Genomic DNA, 16,891 nt, shown 5'->3' with positions numbered 1-16,891 from the left:
GAATGGCCATTAATATACAAATGGGTATGAGGTGGGATAAAGTTGGAGAGAGTTCTAGACCAAAGGAGAGCTGGAATGAAGACTTGAAGATACATGACTTCCTGTTGCATTCCCAGAAACACAGGCAGTCCAGCAAGGTCAAAGAAAAGAGTTCTGAGGAGGAGATAGTGGCAGAGATGATGACACAGAGAGAAGCAGAAGCCAGATCTTCAAGAGTCTCATACAAAACAAAAGTGACCTTTATGTCCTTCAAATTTGTGATCACTGCATGTATACACCACCTGCTTTTTCTCTTGGAGAATTAAATGAAGGGTCAAATATATAAAAGCATTTCTGAGGTATTTAATGTCATATTGCTATAATCCTGAAGAAATAACTGTGCCAAATGCAGAATGGCACAAGATATTCTTTTAAATCTTTAAGATGGCGAAAAATAACTTTTTGTTTCTAGAAACTCTCCCTCCTCTACCTATCAATCAGTTGTGTTCCTAGGACTTTGCATATGTTTTATTCCTTAATATTCTTTTATTTCCTCAAGTATACCATATATTATAGTATATTTAAACTCAGTTCAGTATCAAAACTACACTTGGAAAATTCTGCTTACAGGAATACAATGTATTAAAATTTAACTTATCTGAATTGTATTGCATAAAAATACAAAAATAAATTTAAAAATTTTGTATTATGAAGGAAAAAGTAAGAAAATAATTTTATGTGATATAACAGTATATTTTTATCTTCAAGTAAGTTTTGTGGTAAACTAAATTAAAAATTTAGAAAACAGAAGACCGAAAATTCGGAAAGCAGTTTAATTTTATAATTCAGCACTAAGAGAAATAAGATAGACATTTAAAATTTGGGGGGTTAGAAAAAAGGAATTGCTTCATACTAGATTTAACTGGCTACTGCCCCTTTCTTTGCTATTTGGGGCATTCAGAATATAATTTCACAGATGATATATTTTTCTTAATGTGATTTTCGGACTACGACTAATGAAAAATGCCTGGTTAGGATTAAGAGACATAGTTCAGATGTTAAACTACATTTGCATGTAATTATTTCTAAAACAAATGCCAGGATACAATCTACTGAAATGGCTTTCAGGATGGCTGGCACAATGTATTAAACCAGCTTCTAATCTCTGAGTAAGTCTATATTCTGAATGTTTCAAATCAAGACAGTGAGCACAGAATAAACTTTAGATTTTTCACCTTGATGCACTGTCCAAGAATAGTACAAACACAGGGTTAGATAGAGCCCAAGGAATCAAAGTAGAAATGAATATTTTTAAAGGCAAAAGTTTTTCTTGCTTAACATAAAAATAACATATTATGTATTAATTTCAATAGTTAAAAAAATAAAACTGCTACAAAACAAATTGGATTAATAATTTTATATATGGAACAAAACAGATAGTAATAGAATGGACTGTACTATGTGGCCTTCAACTTGTTTAAGAGCTTTTCCTTCATAAAAACATAAAAAATATCCATAAAGTTATTATTATTTTTTGTTAGTAGAAATATCACTTCAGTATTTCTGAAATGTTTCTGTCATCAACTGTATCAGGAATATCAAAAGCAGTAATGGTAGGAACGAAAAAAGGAGCATTCATTGCTTTGCTTATATGGCATAAGTCAGCTTCACTGAGTCACCAACCTTAAATGTCCTTGGAATTTATGGATTGGTCAAAACCTTTAATTACCTTTTGGTGATCTTTTGCATCATAATTATTTTTGGATTAGGAGTTAATTGAATAAATGAAGTGTGAAGATAAACTGATATATTTATTATTATGTATCAAAACAAAACACTATCATATCTTTATGTGTCCAAATTCAGAATGTACCACCATCTTTTTTACTGTATGCATTACTTCTTAGAGGGGAGAAATTTAGATCACGATCACACCTGGGAATTTATGAGGGGACTTGAGCATGTGGCATATGGTCTCTGTAGGAGAAGCAGCTGCCTCTCTTGGATCAGCTACTTTTTTTTTCCTTATTGATCTTAGAGAGAGGAAGGGAGAGGTATAGAGAGATACATCAACTGGCCGCTGTGTGCATGCCCCCAGCTGGGGCTGGGCCCACAACCTAGGCATGTGCCCTGATTGGGAGTTGAACCAGCTACCTCTTGTACATGGGTCGACACTCAACCAGTGAGCCACACCAGCTAGGTGGATCAGCTAACTTTTTATCTGCTGTTGGTCTCAGTGACAGCTCCTTTTCTTGCCAAGAACAATAAATAATATACTTTTTGGTGAGAAATAGAGACTGTAAGTTGCATACACAGAAGCTTATCTTGTTGGCATTATTGATTATGATTTATTCTCTATCAACCTCTTCCCCCTCTTGACTGTGAAGTGAAGTAGAGAGGAAAACTGAAGAAAAAGATCATTGATTTAAAAAGAGCACTCTTGCCAACTAAAAATGTCTTACAGTTCAACAAGAAAACATCCATGATGCCAAGAGAACTACTAGTAGAGGTCCAATAATGCCACTCACTTTTTCTTTCATATCAAAAGATTATTCCACACAAATATCTAACTTCATTACTAAGTCCATTGCCTTCTTACCAGTGCTTCCCAACAGATGGGATGATGAAGTATTGGATAGAAAGGAATAAAGGGAGTCAGATTCCCTCAAGTAGAATCTTCTAACGATAGTGGTGATAAGAGACTTCCCTCATAGGAGAGATCCCATGAATCCCCCTATTCCTTCCTTGAGAACCACTGCTCTATCTTAACCACAAATTGATCTAGATTCCATACAATGAAGGCATTCAAGAAAAGGTAATATTCATATTTGAATACCTGGTTATCTTCCTTCTTTTGATCTTATTTTCCAAAAATGAAAAGTTTGAGTTATTCTGAACAACAATTTAGAGTCTGTATGCTATCAGTGATTAACAGCAGAGCAAAAGCACAGGAATTAGAATCAGACTGAGTTAAATTTATATCCCAGCTTAAATTACCAGCTAGCAACTGGACCTTGGATAATGTAATTTTCTGGAATGGGAAAGCATAAATAAACACATTACAGGATACACACAGTAACCACTGAAAATACACTAGTCAAATGAAAAATTATAAATACTTTAGGATCTTTCCTTTGTTGGAGAAAAAGAGATATTAACGTAGAAACATTAGAAATGTGTTCTATAACATCTCTGGTTGGCTCCTCAGCCCCTTTTCACTTGCATAGTCACGCTTATACATATAATGACTTGTAAATAGTTATTACTAAAGGGCCTAGGAGACCAGCTAGGGACTAAAATAAAACATTTTGGGGAGCAGAGGTATCTGTATCATGACATTGTGTAAATAGAAAATCCTCAAACAGCTACATGAATAAACTAGTAGTACAAAGTCTTCTTCATATCCACAAAACATGATTTAAAATACCAAAATTTGTGTTTAAACATTTCTTATATTAAAGTACAGTTGAAAGTAATTATATTTCATGAGGTAAACTGTTATTAAAATAAATGTAATGTAATTTTTTCTAAGAATATATTTCTTGAGAATTTAGATCCAAAAATATGGAAAGATTAATTGAGTTCTGAATTAGAAAAGATGCAAGGAGATCAAAGGCTATCATAGTAATCACTATGTACCACAATAAAACAAAAAGTAGCCTCATGCCAGAATCAACTCAAACTTTCACAAAACCACCCTGACAATATATATATACTAAAAATAATATAGAATTGCTATTTCTTATATATAAAAGTTTACTGGCAAAAAATGTCAAATTTTAAAATTATGTGACTGTCTATGGGACGTTATTCATTTCTAAGCCAGGACCAAATTTCATTTCCAATAGATGCTCTCAAGAATGAAGCTAATTTACATTTAAAATAGGAGTACAGTCTACTCTTTAAAATCACAATGGTAAACACACCAATTTGACAATTACATTAATATGAGTATTTGCATAATCTATCTTCCACACCTGTTCTTAATTTGAAGCAGCTGCGGGACAAATCATATAACACTAATCTCAATGGGTATGTGTATGTTCCAAAGAGTAATGAACACATCTTATTTTCTTGAAATTTTTTATTTTTAAAATGTTTCTTGACTTTAAAAATTGGTAAATTTTAATAGATTTCATAACATTTATTTGACTAATATTAATGAGAGGAATAAGCATAATACCAAATAATGCTATCCCTTACAATTTTGGCCTCCTCTATTATTGACATATGGTTTTATTGATTTTTATTTCTGAAATTATTATTATTTTTTTTTATCCTTACCCGAGGACATTTTCCCATTTTTTGTTCAGGTAGAGTGGGAGGGAGAGAGAGGAACAGAGAGAGAGAGAAACATCGATGTGAAAGGAACACATCAAGTGGCTGCCACCCGCACGACCAACCAGGGCCAGGGGGACAAACTGCAACCGAGGTACATGCCCTTAGCGGGAACCAAACCCGGGTCTCTCCAGACTGCAGGCCAATGCTCTAACCGCTGAGCCAAACTGGCCAGGGCTATTTCTGAAATTATTTTTAAAATAATGTATTTTATTTACACAGAAAAACATTAAGAAAAGATATATCTAAAAAACATCAGAAAGAAAAATAATCACTCCCTGGCCAGTTTGGCTCAGCGGTTGGAGCGTCGGGCTGCGGACCAAAGAGTCTCTGGTTCGGTTCCCGCTAGGGGCACGTACCCAAAAAAAAAAAAGAAGAAGAAGAAGAAAAGAAAAGAATAAAAAAATAATAATAATCAGAGACTCAATAGTAATCATATTAACAAAGAGTCAACCAAAATTTGCATATCATCTGCCATGTGTTTGCACCATATGATAACTGTGGCACCTTTGAAAAATCTTGTCTAAACTGGGTTTTGTCTATATTTTAACAAATCTATATTTGAATTTAACAAACACAAATTTATTTTCATCTTTTAAAGGATACAGCTTGTGTTTATGTGTATTCAAACACATACTCAGTGCTATTAGAAAAGAACTCAGTTTGTTATTGTTGCATATTCTTCTACTTCATGTATTTAAATCATTCAGCCAAATTCTAACTGGTAGAATATAAAATACTGTTGTAATGTGTCAACAAAACTGTCTTGCTTTAATCTTCTATTATGAATGGGAAATTAATTTAGAGCTTTCTAAAGATGTTTATTTCCCAAAAAATGAATGAGAGCGTACACAGTAATGAAGTGGAGCAGGAAACAAAACCTATCTGCTTATTTATATGCTGTTGATTTCTGAATGTGTAAATATTAAATGTCTGAATTCTTAGTTTACTATATTATTCAGAATTCTTTCTCATGTGTTTTCATTATATAGGAGAAAAATACCAAAAAATGTTGCCATTTATATTTTTAATACATAATGTGTATTATTTAACAACTCTCCCCACATATGAGATAATGAGGCTCAGAAGAGTTAGGTGATTTGCCCAAGTTCTCATAACCTGTAACAGTGTTATGGTCCAGGTATTCTGACCTAAGATTAATATTCTTTCCCATAATTCATGGGTGTTGATTGAATGAATAACAGCTATTATGATAAATGAACAGGAGCAAACATTTTACTAATGGAATATTTTAAAGTTGTTTTTTTCATATCAGAGTATCTGAAATATTTCAACTCATGGATTCAAATGTACTAAAAAACACTGTTTTTTAATGGACTAAAAAATAACTATTTTCTATTTAGATAAATATATTGCAAATTCTTATCAAGAACCAAGAGTGGTTGCTCTAGGAATATAAAAATAAGTTTTACTACTATATAATTTAGACAATAAAGCCAAGTTTTAGTGATTGTGAGAAAAACAATTTTTATAGTTGTGACCTGTGTATAATTATATTTCTAAATATTCCTTATTTTATTTTTCTTCATTAAAACCCTTACATATATAACTGAGCACACTCCAAACTGACAATATGGCATGTATGTCATGGAACATGTGGAACATAATGAAATCAAAACTATATTTGTATGTAATGAATATGTACTTTGTATAATATTATAAAAATACATTTCACTTTTCTCTGAATATCAGAATATTTTAACCTCAATAAATGAGTTATACATTTCCAAATTTTAATTTTGTTTCTTTTGTTTTTGCTGTTAAGGAAAAACCTAACTCATTAACAAAGTCAAAGACCTTTAATGAGAAAGAAAGACTGTAAGTTGTATACACTGTTTTCATTTCTAGGCTGGCATGATGATGCCACACGAATAGAAATAAATGCAAGTTAACACATACATGTGTGTGTTAACAGGTTTACTAGGAGGTTGAAATTTAGGTGCATTTTAATTATATATGTTTTTCAATATTGCCTGAATTATTTTACAAGCACGCATTGCTTTAATAATCACTCAGAATAAGGCTACCTGTTAAATAAAAATAGAACTTAGAACAATAATTATAACTGTTTCTCATAAAATATGTTAACTCTTAAAAACCTTCACTAACATGAAGTTTAAGTTTATAATGTATTATTCTTGCTTTAGTCTCAGTAATGCATAAATATAAATGCCTGCTACCCTTGGCATGATGATTTTTTTAATATGAGAAAATTATTAAAATACATTTTTTCTCCTTTCTCTTTTTCAATCTGGGTAAATCACTTTGTGATAGGCTTTTCCATTTCCCCTTTAATTATCTCAGTTATATTACTTGTCATCCTTACACTTCTTTTCATACTTCAATATCTGTAATAGCCAAATAAATGTTTTTTTTCTGAATTTAACTTGTTTGAAATTTGTCTTCTATGACTATTTTTTTCACCATCCTTCAAACAACACTTACTTCTCTATTTGAAAAATATGCATATGCTTCCTTATTTAAACTTCCTTGTATTCCAGCAGGATGCTTCAAGTGCTGCCAAGCTTCAGTAGTGACTTCTTGCAGAGGAAGAATCATCTCTGCATAGTTTACTTTGTATTGTGCTTTATCTCATACTGAATTATATATGAGGTCTTTAATAACATTTTAGTTATAATTAAAAATATCAAAACTAAGAACAAAGCCCTAAAACCCACTGACATTTAGTGACTTTAATACATAGGTTTGTGCATTTCTAAATTTCCCTAAAAGAAAAATAATCAAGAAAATCTTGTCACTAAAGTGTATAAAGTCATAAAATCTCATTTCACGTATCTGTTAGGCTCCATGTGTCAGTAATACCCATGGTAAACTGTCAGTGGAAGACACTGTTAGTTGCCTATCCCCAAATCCACTATTCCTTTTCTACCAAAAAGACCCAAATTTTGTTCAGTAACAAAGTACCTGATTAAACAGCTTCAAAGACTTAGTTAAAGCAATGAGTGTTCATGATACTGTTCAGGCTGATGAGCTAAAAACAGAAGCCACCGTGTGAGGTAAGATTGTTATTAAAGGCAGGAGAATGGGGACCAATTCAGCTGATGTGCACTTACTTATATTTTGCCTTCCCCTTCTTTCTTTTGAAACATGAACATGATGTCTGGAAAAGTGGCAGTTATCTTGTGAACATGAAGATAAAGGCTATACAGGGGCAGGGCAGAAGGCTAAAAGGAATGTTGGTCTTTTGTGTCATCCTTGAGTGGCTATACCAGCCAAATCTGGACTTCTTGTGTATGCAATTTATCACAAGGAAAATATATTTAAATTCCTGTGTAGAACAGTTGATAAACTCCATAGTACATTTAGATAATATTTTAGTGCAAATATCCAAAGCTCACATGGATAAGGCAGCATAACTGATAAAAATTATACATCAAGTAGAAAGTATAGTTCTTTAATAATATTTCAGAAATCCTCACATTTCATTTGTAATCCTGCACATTTCCAATATCATTTTATTAAGTAAAGTTCTTACTTCCAGCTCCCTAGTAAAAGTATAATTGATATCTAGTGGGGTTAGAAGCATGACTAGTACAGAATAACAAAGCGGTATATTTTGTTTAAAAGTAGAAGACTAAATAGGGGGCAAAGAGCTTATTGTAAGCAAAATATTTATTTGTATATAAAATTAATAAACTAGAAAATAGAATATAGAGAGATAATATTTAGGTAAAGATAAAAGATAAAAAAAATAATTGATATTGTTAAATAAGCATATTATATGTTTTTAACCCAGGAAAAAGAATCAATTTAAGTAATATTCACAAACAGACTGCCTAACTAGCAAAGACAAGATATATTAGTAATATAAAGGGGAGTGGATAATGCAACTTAAATCATGTCTTCTAATGATATTAATGTCTACTTTTAAGTTCTTTTTATATAAAAACAGAAAATTGGTAAATACCATAACTTCATACTTGTTTTATCAGGTTCAAGAGAACTAATACCCTGGACTTATTCTGACAAAAGAAATTTGGTTTGCATAATTCAATTCAATTTTTCAGAGATTTATTTAGCATCTAATATGTGCTAAGTAGAGCATTGTGTTAGGAATAAAACATAATTTCTGACCTATAGAAGTTTATAGTCTGAGACTGAGCTAGAGAAGTAGTCAAATAATCATAATGAAATATGGTATAATCTATCTTTGTAACTAATACATGTAGGCAAATAAAAGTATGATACAAACTCTGGAACTATACGTAGGTGAGGGATTATTTATCTTTGAAAAGTTAGAAAAGACTCTAGGAAGTAGGGCCTTGAAGCATACAAAGGAGTTTGTTAACTAGATAAGGGGTAAGGGTGGAATGACCTTTTAAATTAATGGAGAAATAGTAACAGGACAAATAGGTGTCAAAGTTCTTATAGTTTATGGTGCCCTACAAAGTTCCTGGCATAAACAAGACCACCTACAAATGTATGTGAATGAATGAATAAACAGCATATTTAGAAAGCAGTTAAGATTAAATCATGGTTATGATGTATCAGGTGTATGATGGCTGTGCTGAGAGGTTAAAGAACAGGGAAATTTTTACATTAGGACAGAGAAATATGACTCAATCAGATCAGAAAGGTAACAGCTAGGGGCTATAGAATAGGCTTAGGAAAAATTGATGGAAAAAATAGATTAAGGGTGAGAAAAGATACATAATTTTAGTTAGAAAGAACTTGATCTAAATTGAGATGCAACAGGAGGTGACTGAGAAAACACACCTGGAGCCTAAGGGAAAGGAGAAACTTGGTAGGATTGTAGAGTAGCAATGGTCTATGGACTCCACATATTTATGCAAAACCTGCTATGTGCTAGACACTGAAACATAAAGGTGAATAATGCACAGCCCTAGCCTTCAAGAAGATTATAGTAATTATGATTAACAGTGACACATACAAGAACAGAAGTATGTATAAGACACAGAAATAATATATAGAAAATAATTATTTATTCCATATTCTGAATGTGTAGCAGGGGAGGTTATAAGAGCAGACTTCACAGAAAGTTGACAATGGAAATTTAATAGCTGCCAGAAGTTTTCTAGATGGGAAAGTGGAGAAGGGAATATTGAGAAAAGGGAAGGACAAGGTCAGCTGCATGAAACATGAAGCAGTGTTCCAGGAACTATAAGTAGTGTGACATTGTTGCTCATATAAAATGTAAAAGGTGGGTAGTGAACAATGAGATGAGCATGCCAGGGTCATCAGAGCAGACAGCTATCTTTGAAGACAGTGAGTTTTTTTTGTTTTGTTTTGTTTTTAGGTTTCTAGTATCTAAAGAGAGGCCAACTGGGCATACTGGATATATACTGAAGTCTTTATAAAGCAGATATTGTTTTTAAAAATCAAAGATGAAAAGGGAATGAGTTCATTAGTGATAATTTTATGTAAGAACTAATGATAGCAAAAATAAAACACTGACAATATTGTTGCAAATGATCCTGGAAAGAATGAACAGAGAAAGACATCTCAAGAAACCTGCTCCGGGTCTTTTTTTTTAACTAGCTCAGATTTAAAGAAATATATAAAAACAAACAAAAAATGCAGGAGTGAGATTTGAAGATTATTGAATCTGGGAGGAACCTGAGGTATCACTAATGGAGTTTTTTTCATTGCATTGGCTGGAAAACTGAATCTGAGAGAGAGAAAATTACACAATATATTAATAAGAGAATTTACATTCAGCACTTTTTTTTATTATTATTACTTTCCTGTTGTATAGTTCAGAGTTCCTACACAATACTTTGTAGACCAGCTGCATTTGAATCTCCTGGAGAATTTAAGATATTTTGATTTTTCAAGGTCCTATCCCCAGTAATTTTAACTCAATGATCTGGGGTAGACCAAAGATCTTCCATTTTAAAAAGATTTTCAAGTAATATCATAGACTTGAAAACTATTGGCCTAAATGAACTCTAAGTCTGTGTGTAGGTAAATGCTGATGGTTATTAAGGGAAAGAAATTCTCCCAGAATGAAGGGAAAACTTTAAATGCTGCTCAAGTTTTTGAGAAACAAAAACTTTATTCATAAGTTAAACAGTAATTAATGTTTTAAATGTCTATCACATGTTTCTTTCTATGGATATTAGGTAGAATATAGAAAGAACGATTTTATTCTTTGTGGTTTTGTTGTTGTTATTGTTGTTGTTGCTGTTGTTTTACAAAAATATTCTACTGAAGGATTTACTATAATTTTTCTGTGAGACAACATATTTTCCTCATCTCAGCACATTAAAATGTTCAATGTATTCCTTCGTTTGTCAATTGAGAAAGTTCAGTAGCCATAACAGTAGATATTAAGGTGACAGTTTTTACAGTAATGCAAGTATTAGCATTAGATATGTAAAAAATTTAGCCCTGCCCTGGCTGGTTTGGCTCAGCGGTTACAGCATTCACCCATGGACCAGAAAGACCCAGATTCAGTTCCCGCTAAGGGGCACATTAACTCAGTTACAGTTTGTCCCCAGCCCCGGTTGGGGTTGTGTGGGTGGCAACCAGTCAATGTGTCTCTCTCACATCAATGTTTTTCACTCTCTCTCTTCCTTCTTCCTTCCTTTCTCCCTCCTGCTCTATCTGAAGATAATTGCAAAAGAATGTCCTCAGATGAGGATAAAAAAAAAAAAAATGAAAAAAAAAAAATTAGCCCTGGCTGGTTTGGCTCATTGGTTAGTGTATCAGCCTGTGGACTGAAGGGTAACAGGTTTGATTCCGGGTCAAGGGTATGTGCCTGGGTTGCAGATTCAATCCTCAGCCCTGGTTGGGGTCCTGTGGGAGGCAGCCAGTCAAGGTGTCTCTCTCACATGAATCTTTCTCTTTCTCTCTCTCCATCCCTCCCTTCCAATCTATCTAAAAATTAATGGAAAAATCTCCTCAGGTGAGGATTAACAACAACAGCAAAAAAGTGTAAGAATTTATATACTATGCAAAAGAATTTTCTATTTTGTTTGTTATCAAAATGCTTAACTACTTGTATTATAGGTCCTATATCAATACTGATAAAACTATAAATGTTGGCATGATCAAACAACAAAAACTTAAAAAAAAAAAATAACCACCAAATACTTTTAGTCAAGCTGGATGTGATTCAAGAGCTTCAATTGTGAACTGAATCTAAACCATGGCTCTATGATTTGAGAAATAAAATACCAAACTTAGAATGTCTGGAAGAAGTCAACAATCACAGATTGTTAAAGTAAAACCTCTATGCAATATTGAATTTCTGTGAGGTCTCTTCCAAATTCACTGCCTTCCACATGCCCTTAAAAAACATGCTAGGCAACTTTTACTCTTAAGGAATACTCCAGGTAATCTATTGATGTCATTGGTGATGGAGAAAAATATTAATAATAATATTGAGTGCCTCTCTCAATTTTTTATATAAAATATCAGCAAGAAAAGTATGGGAAACTTGTTTGTTCATTTTTAATTTCCCTCATAGATATTATATTGCAAGATCTAGTAGACTAGACCTTTAAAATTCACAAATGTAGAGGACTGGTCTGATTATTTTTGAATTACCCCAAAGTTCCAAGATATTTCACTTCTGTAATTTGGCAAGCCATGAAATTGAATCAAGCATGCTGGGAGGTTGATTTAATCTTTAGATTGCTGGCTTCTCACACACATAAAGCAACCTATCCACTCCTCTGCACTCTTCTATTATGGATGTAGCTTTTCTATTTTCTACCTGTTTTCACCTATGTAGGAAAGATGTGATGTAAAAATAATTGTTTCATTTTAAAAAGTAACATTGATCATGTAGTAAATTTTATTGAAAGCAGAAAGTTGTTAAGTTGTGCTATAATGGTAGCTTGATTCAGAATAAAGACCTCTCCATAATTTTGAACTGGGCACTTCCTGAATTTTAGGGTTCATGACAATCTCAGGATGCATACCTTGTGAATGTCAAGAGTCTACTATAATTAATTTTAATGAGTGGTTTCTTCCTCATCTAATCAGGGAACATACTTTTCCTCTTAAAAAATCTACTATACTATAACAATTTATTAACATTTATTAAGTGCCTTTGGTAAAATAACTTAGTGTCTAACTATGATTTAACTTAAAATAATGTTTGAGTTATATAATAAGTTTATGTGATTTTTATACTGAAGTACGAGGAATGAAATATTTTAGAAAGAACAATGTATTACACTTTTGTTTGATCATTTCAAATGCCATGCCTCCAAAATCAGTGTTATTAAAATAATCATAATCAGCACAACCTAAGACTGGCATTTTAATACAATCATTCCTCCCACTCCTAGTTTGAATATTCATTTTTAAATGAGTGTTCTAGGAAATCTGACAAAAGGATTTAAGAAGTGATAAATACATTCTGATGGTAACTTTAACATAGCCACCTATGTCATCAATAACGAGATTTCTAGTACTAAGTAAAATTCTTCAAGTCCTTCTGAGTATTGAGATATTCAGTACTTTGTGTTGCTTTCATACTAAAACTGCATCTTAAAATAACATAAAGGGAAGTAATCTTGGGGCAAGATAAAAACTAAATATTGAATACTATATTATAAGAAGTAACACAGTTTTGCTATTTTATTAGTAAAATAATATGCTACAATATCTCTTAAGTCAAAGATAGAATTAAATAATTACAGGTATTTAAAGTTACTCTCTTCTCAATATAGGAATGATGGGATAATTATTAGGTAAAATAGATAAGATTATATGATAAGAGAAAAAAAAATGAATGATAAAGGAAACAACATATAGTAGAAAAGGTGAAGTTAGCAGAGAGATTTTAAGAGAAACAAGTAAAAATGTGGAATACAGGATGATAAAAGATATGAATAGAATCCACAGAGATACAATGAATCTTAAATGTAAGTGAATTTCAAAGTATTTCACTTTTTTCTTTAATCACATACTGACACTTTTCTTCACTTTGTCATTCAATTTAGCTTGTACACCTCCAAACATCTTAAGATAAAATTCACAGCCTAAGTCTTAAACCCTATGGAGAGCTCCCTTACTAATATTAATGTTATTTCTTTCTTCTGCTCACTTTAATTAAGCTAGAGAAATTAAGGGAATATATACTTAAAATCCTAATGTATAACTGAAAGAAGCAAGTGCTTAGATAGCTAAGAAAAGAGAAAATTTGACCTCCTAGAAAGCAATTTTCCTCCAGATTTAATTTATGGAAACTGTATATACATATAAGCAATATACATTTACTTATAAAATTGGAGACATAGTCTGAGAAAGTACATTTATTAATTTTCCTTTTTGTATTTAACATTGATGTTAAAGTAAGATTGTTTTCCCCCACTTGTTATTGATCACTTTAGTATTGTAGATTCTAAGAGTTATTTGTGAATAATAAAGAAAAAGGGGGATTAAAAATCATCAGTGTAGAAATTCAACATTGCATGCATGAAAATGTTTATCCTCATGGACATTTCTTGATATGGTTTACAAGTTCCATCTTTTAAAAACTCTCCCCTTTCTTAACCTTCTTTGATAGAGCAAATGCTAATTTGATTCATCTTTCCCCCTCTTTTCATTCTTCTGCTTCTTTTTCTTCTTGTTCTAAAAACAAATGTGGATGTTACTGAACTCCTCTTTGCAAATTATCTTTTTCAGAAATCTCCATTCCCATGTATTCACCTGTCACTTACAGATTATTTCACAAATATTTGTCTCTAGCCCTGACCTCTCCATTAAGTTCTAATTTTCTAAGTTTGCTTTCAACTTACTTTTATTACCATCACCTCAAAGTCAACATATATAAAGCTGAATTCATCATATGAGTAACTAAATATTTTTTTTAATTATCCTTATTCCAGATTCCTCACAACTCACTTCCCCTAAAACATCCTCCAGATGCACCATTGTTAAAAAATCTTTATAAAACACTGATTTTAAAACACTGATTTGACCATATCACTCCCTTATCAAAAAACTTTAATAACCCCTGCTATCTAAACCATATAGTACAAACTCATTAGCTTGGTATTTCAGGCTCTATACAGCTGTTGATATGTATTTCTAGTCCTTCAACACTCATTATTCCTCTAATTTGACATCTCTATGATGGTCAAAACAAATTATTTACTATTGCCTAACTGGACCTCACAATTTCCTATCTCCATCTTTGATGACATCTTTTGAAAGATTCTCCTTTAAAAAATGTCCTTTGCTTTCTTTATGTACCAAATTGCCTTTCTTTAAGCCAAACAGAGATACTACCTTTCCACAAGCCTTCCCTGATCACTTGGGCCTGAATGAATAAATTTTTAAAATGCGTATAGCACTTTCTGTCTTCCCCATTTCTATAGCATATCCACTGTGACCTGACACTTGTGTACAAGACTTACTATCTCCTCAACTAAATGCTAAGTCCCTGTGGCTATTGCACATGATAAATATTCAGGTTACAGTGAATAAATGAAGGGTTATTTTTTCCCAAACCTCTTCCCACTCTCCTCTCAGCACAATCTCCTTCTCATTGTTTCAACAGGTATTTACTGAGCTCTATTATTTACCACGTCTTGCGATAGACGCTAAAAATATGTAGGACATTCATAATCCGTGCTGTCATAGAGCTCACAGTCTAGTAGAAAAAGCAAACAAACATTAAAATATAAGTTTATGACAGACTAGTATGATGTATACATGTTGTGAGAGTCTACATATGGGGACCTATAATAGTTAGTACCTAAAACACTCTCTAATGCTTTCTTATAAATTAGGGGCACTTCATATTACAGTGAGTGCCAAATAGTAAAAAATAGGCCAAATAAAAAGAACCGTATTGTAGACCATTTATCATAACTTTGAATTAAATATAAATTTCCTGAAGATGATCATAATGGAAATTGCTAATTTATAACCACAAAGATTTATGTTAGTTACTTTATATTGTATTCTTTTTAGTCTTCACAATAATCTTTCCAGGTGGGTATCCTTACTTCCATTTTGGAGATGGGAAAACAGGCCCCAAGAGATCAAATTACTCTACACAAAGCCTTATTAATTAAGGGCAAAGGTAGGATTCAGACAAAAAACATATGTTGTTTTGCCTACGTGCCATAAGTAGATCATACGCAAGTTTTCCACACAAACACATTTAGCAATGATAGACTGAATAACCTAGACCCTTCTCCACATGGTGTCAGCCTTGAGCAGCTAGCCACAGTTGCAGCATTATAATATTTTTAAGAAAGATTTTATTCTATCACATTATTATAAAATTCCCTATCTCATGCTGCTTTTTAAGAAAAGTTCTTTGGCAAAATGTATAACGTAAGTGGAACAACCTCTCTCCTCTCTCTCTCTCTAAAAGCAAAAAGAGAAAAAAAGAAATGTTTTTTACTGGAATGGGAAAATCAGCACCACACAAGGCATAATTTGTTCTTGTTAATAGTTTTATTTATGTATTTTTAATTAATTTATTTATTTTTGCTATAGATGTTTCTCCTTCCCCCCCCCCCCCCGGCTAATTCCCCCCCCACTCTGTCCCCATGTTCTTGTTAATAGTTTTTAAGGTAAACCCTTTTGAAAGTGTATTAGAGTAACTGTTAATTTTTGATAGATTAAATATAGATAACAAAAACAACTTAATCTTTTTCCTTAGTTTTCTATATCTACTCAAACCCATATCACAAATTTCTTTATTGTTGCTTTCCGTATTTGAAACAAAATTTGTTTCTCTCTAATTCTTCTATACTAGAAATAAGAAATTAACGTTGAAAAATAAATATTCAAATTAATTCCTCACCACTGTATAAATTAATTTTTATAATTTCCTAAAATATATTTATCAATGTCCAATTCTAAATACTAAAGAGATATTTATTTTTATTATTTATACATTCAATTTCATTATTTATGCATTTTACACTTTATTTTTTCCCTGTAATGTGATTTTTAGAAATGCAAATCAGTTACTATAGAATGTCTTGCTTGTCTGCTGATGCTGATTTTAACATTTTGGACTGAAGAATTAGAGCAAGGTAGAAATTTGTTAAACTGTATGACATCACAACATATTTTAATGTAGATTACTGAGGTAAATACACGGGTAAAATAATTCTTTGTGTAAGATTTTTCCTAAAAGCAATTTATAAAATTCTTTCAAGGCACTAAACAAAACCAAGCTTTCTGAGATGTTATGCAAAATGATACTTGCACAATGGTTTCCATACACCTAAGATTTAATATTTTGATTCAAAAGCATTATTTTTGGCTATGGTATGTTTTTAAAATCCTTCGTAAGTAAAAACAAATAAATAAACATAATCCTTAGCCCATAAATTAATCTAACAAATACAGCAATTCTTGAAAAATTAAGATACCTATCATTTAGTTAAAAAAATGAAATAAACTCTGGCCAGTTTGGCTCAGTTGGTTGCAGCATCGTCCCATGCACCAAAGGGTCATGGGTTCAATTTCAGTCAGGGCACATACCCAGGTTGTGGGTTCAATCCCCAGTCGGGACAGGTGCAGGAGGAGACCAATAAATATTTTTTTATGTCCATGTTTCTTTCTCTCTCTCTTTCTTTCTCTCCTT

The 16,891-nt window shown here is 32.1% G+C and overlaps 1 protein-coding gene across 5 annotated transcripts in view; it reads right to left on the bottom strand.

The window, feature by feature from the left end:
• Positions 1 to 16,891, bottom strand: part of FOXP2 (forkhead box P2) — a 355,837-nt gene that overhangs the window by 181,394 nt on the left and 157,552 nt on the right. The gene's annotated exons all lie outside the window — the stretch shown is intronic.

The sequence above is a fragment of the Molossus molossus genome, unplaced genomic scaffold (assembly GCF_014108415.1).
Source record: "Molossus molossus isolate mMolMol1 unplaced genomic scaffold, mMolMol1.p scaffold_m16_p_7, whole genome shotgun sequence".
Classification (NCBI taxonomy): Eukaryota; Metazoa; Chordata; class Mammalia; order Chiroptera; family Molossidae; genus Molossus; species Molossus molossus.
The sequence above is the reverse complement of the archived record's forward strand: the minus strand, read 5'-3'. Positions and strand labels throughout refer to the sequence as shown.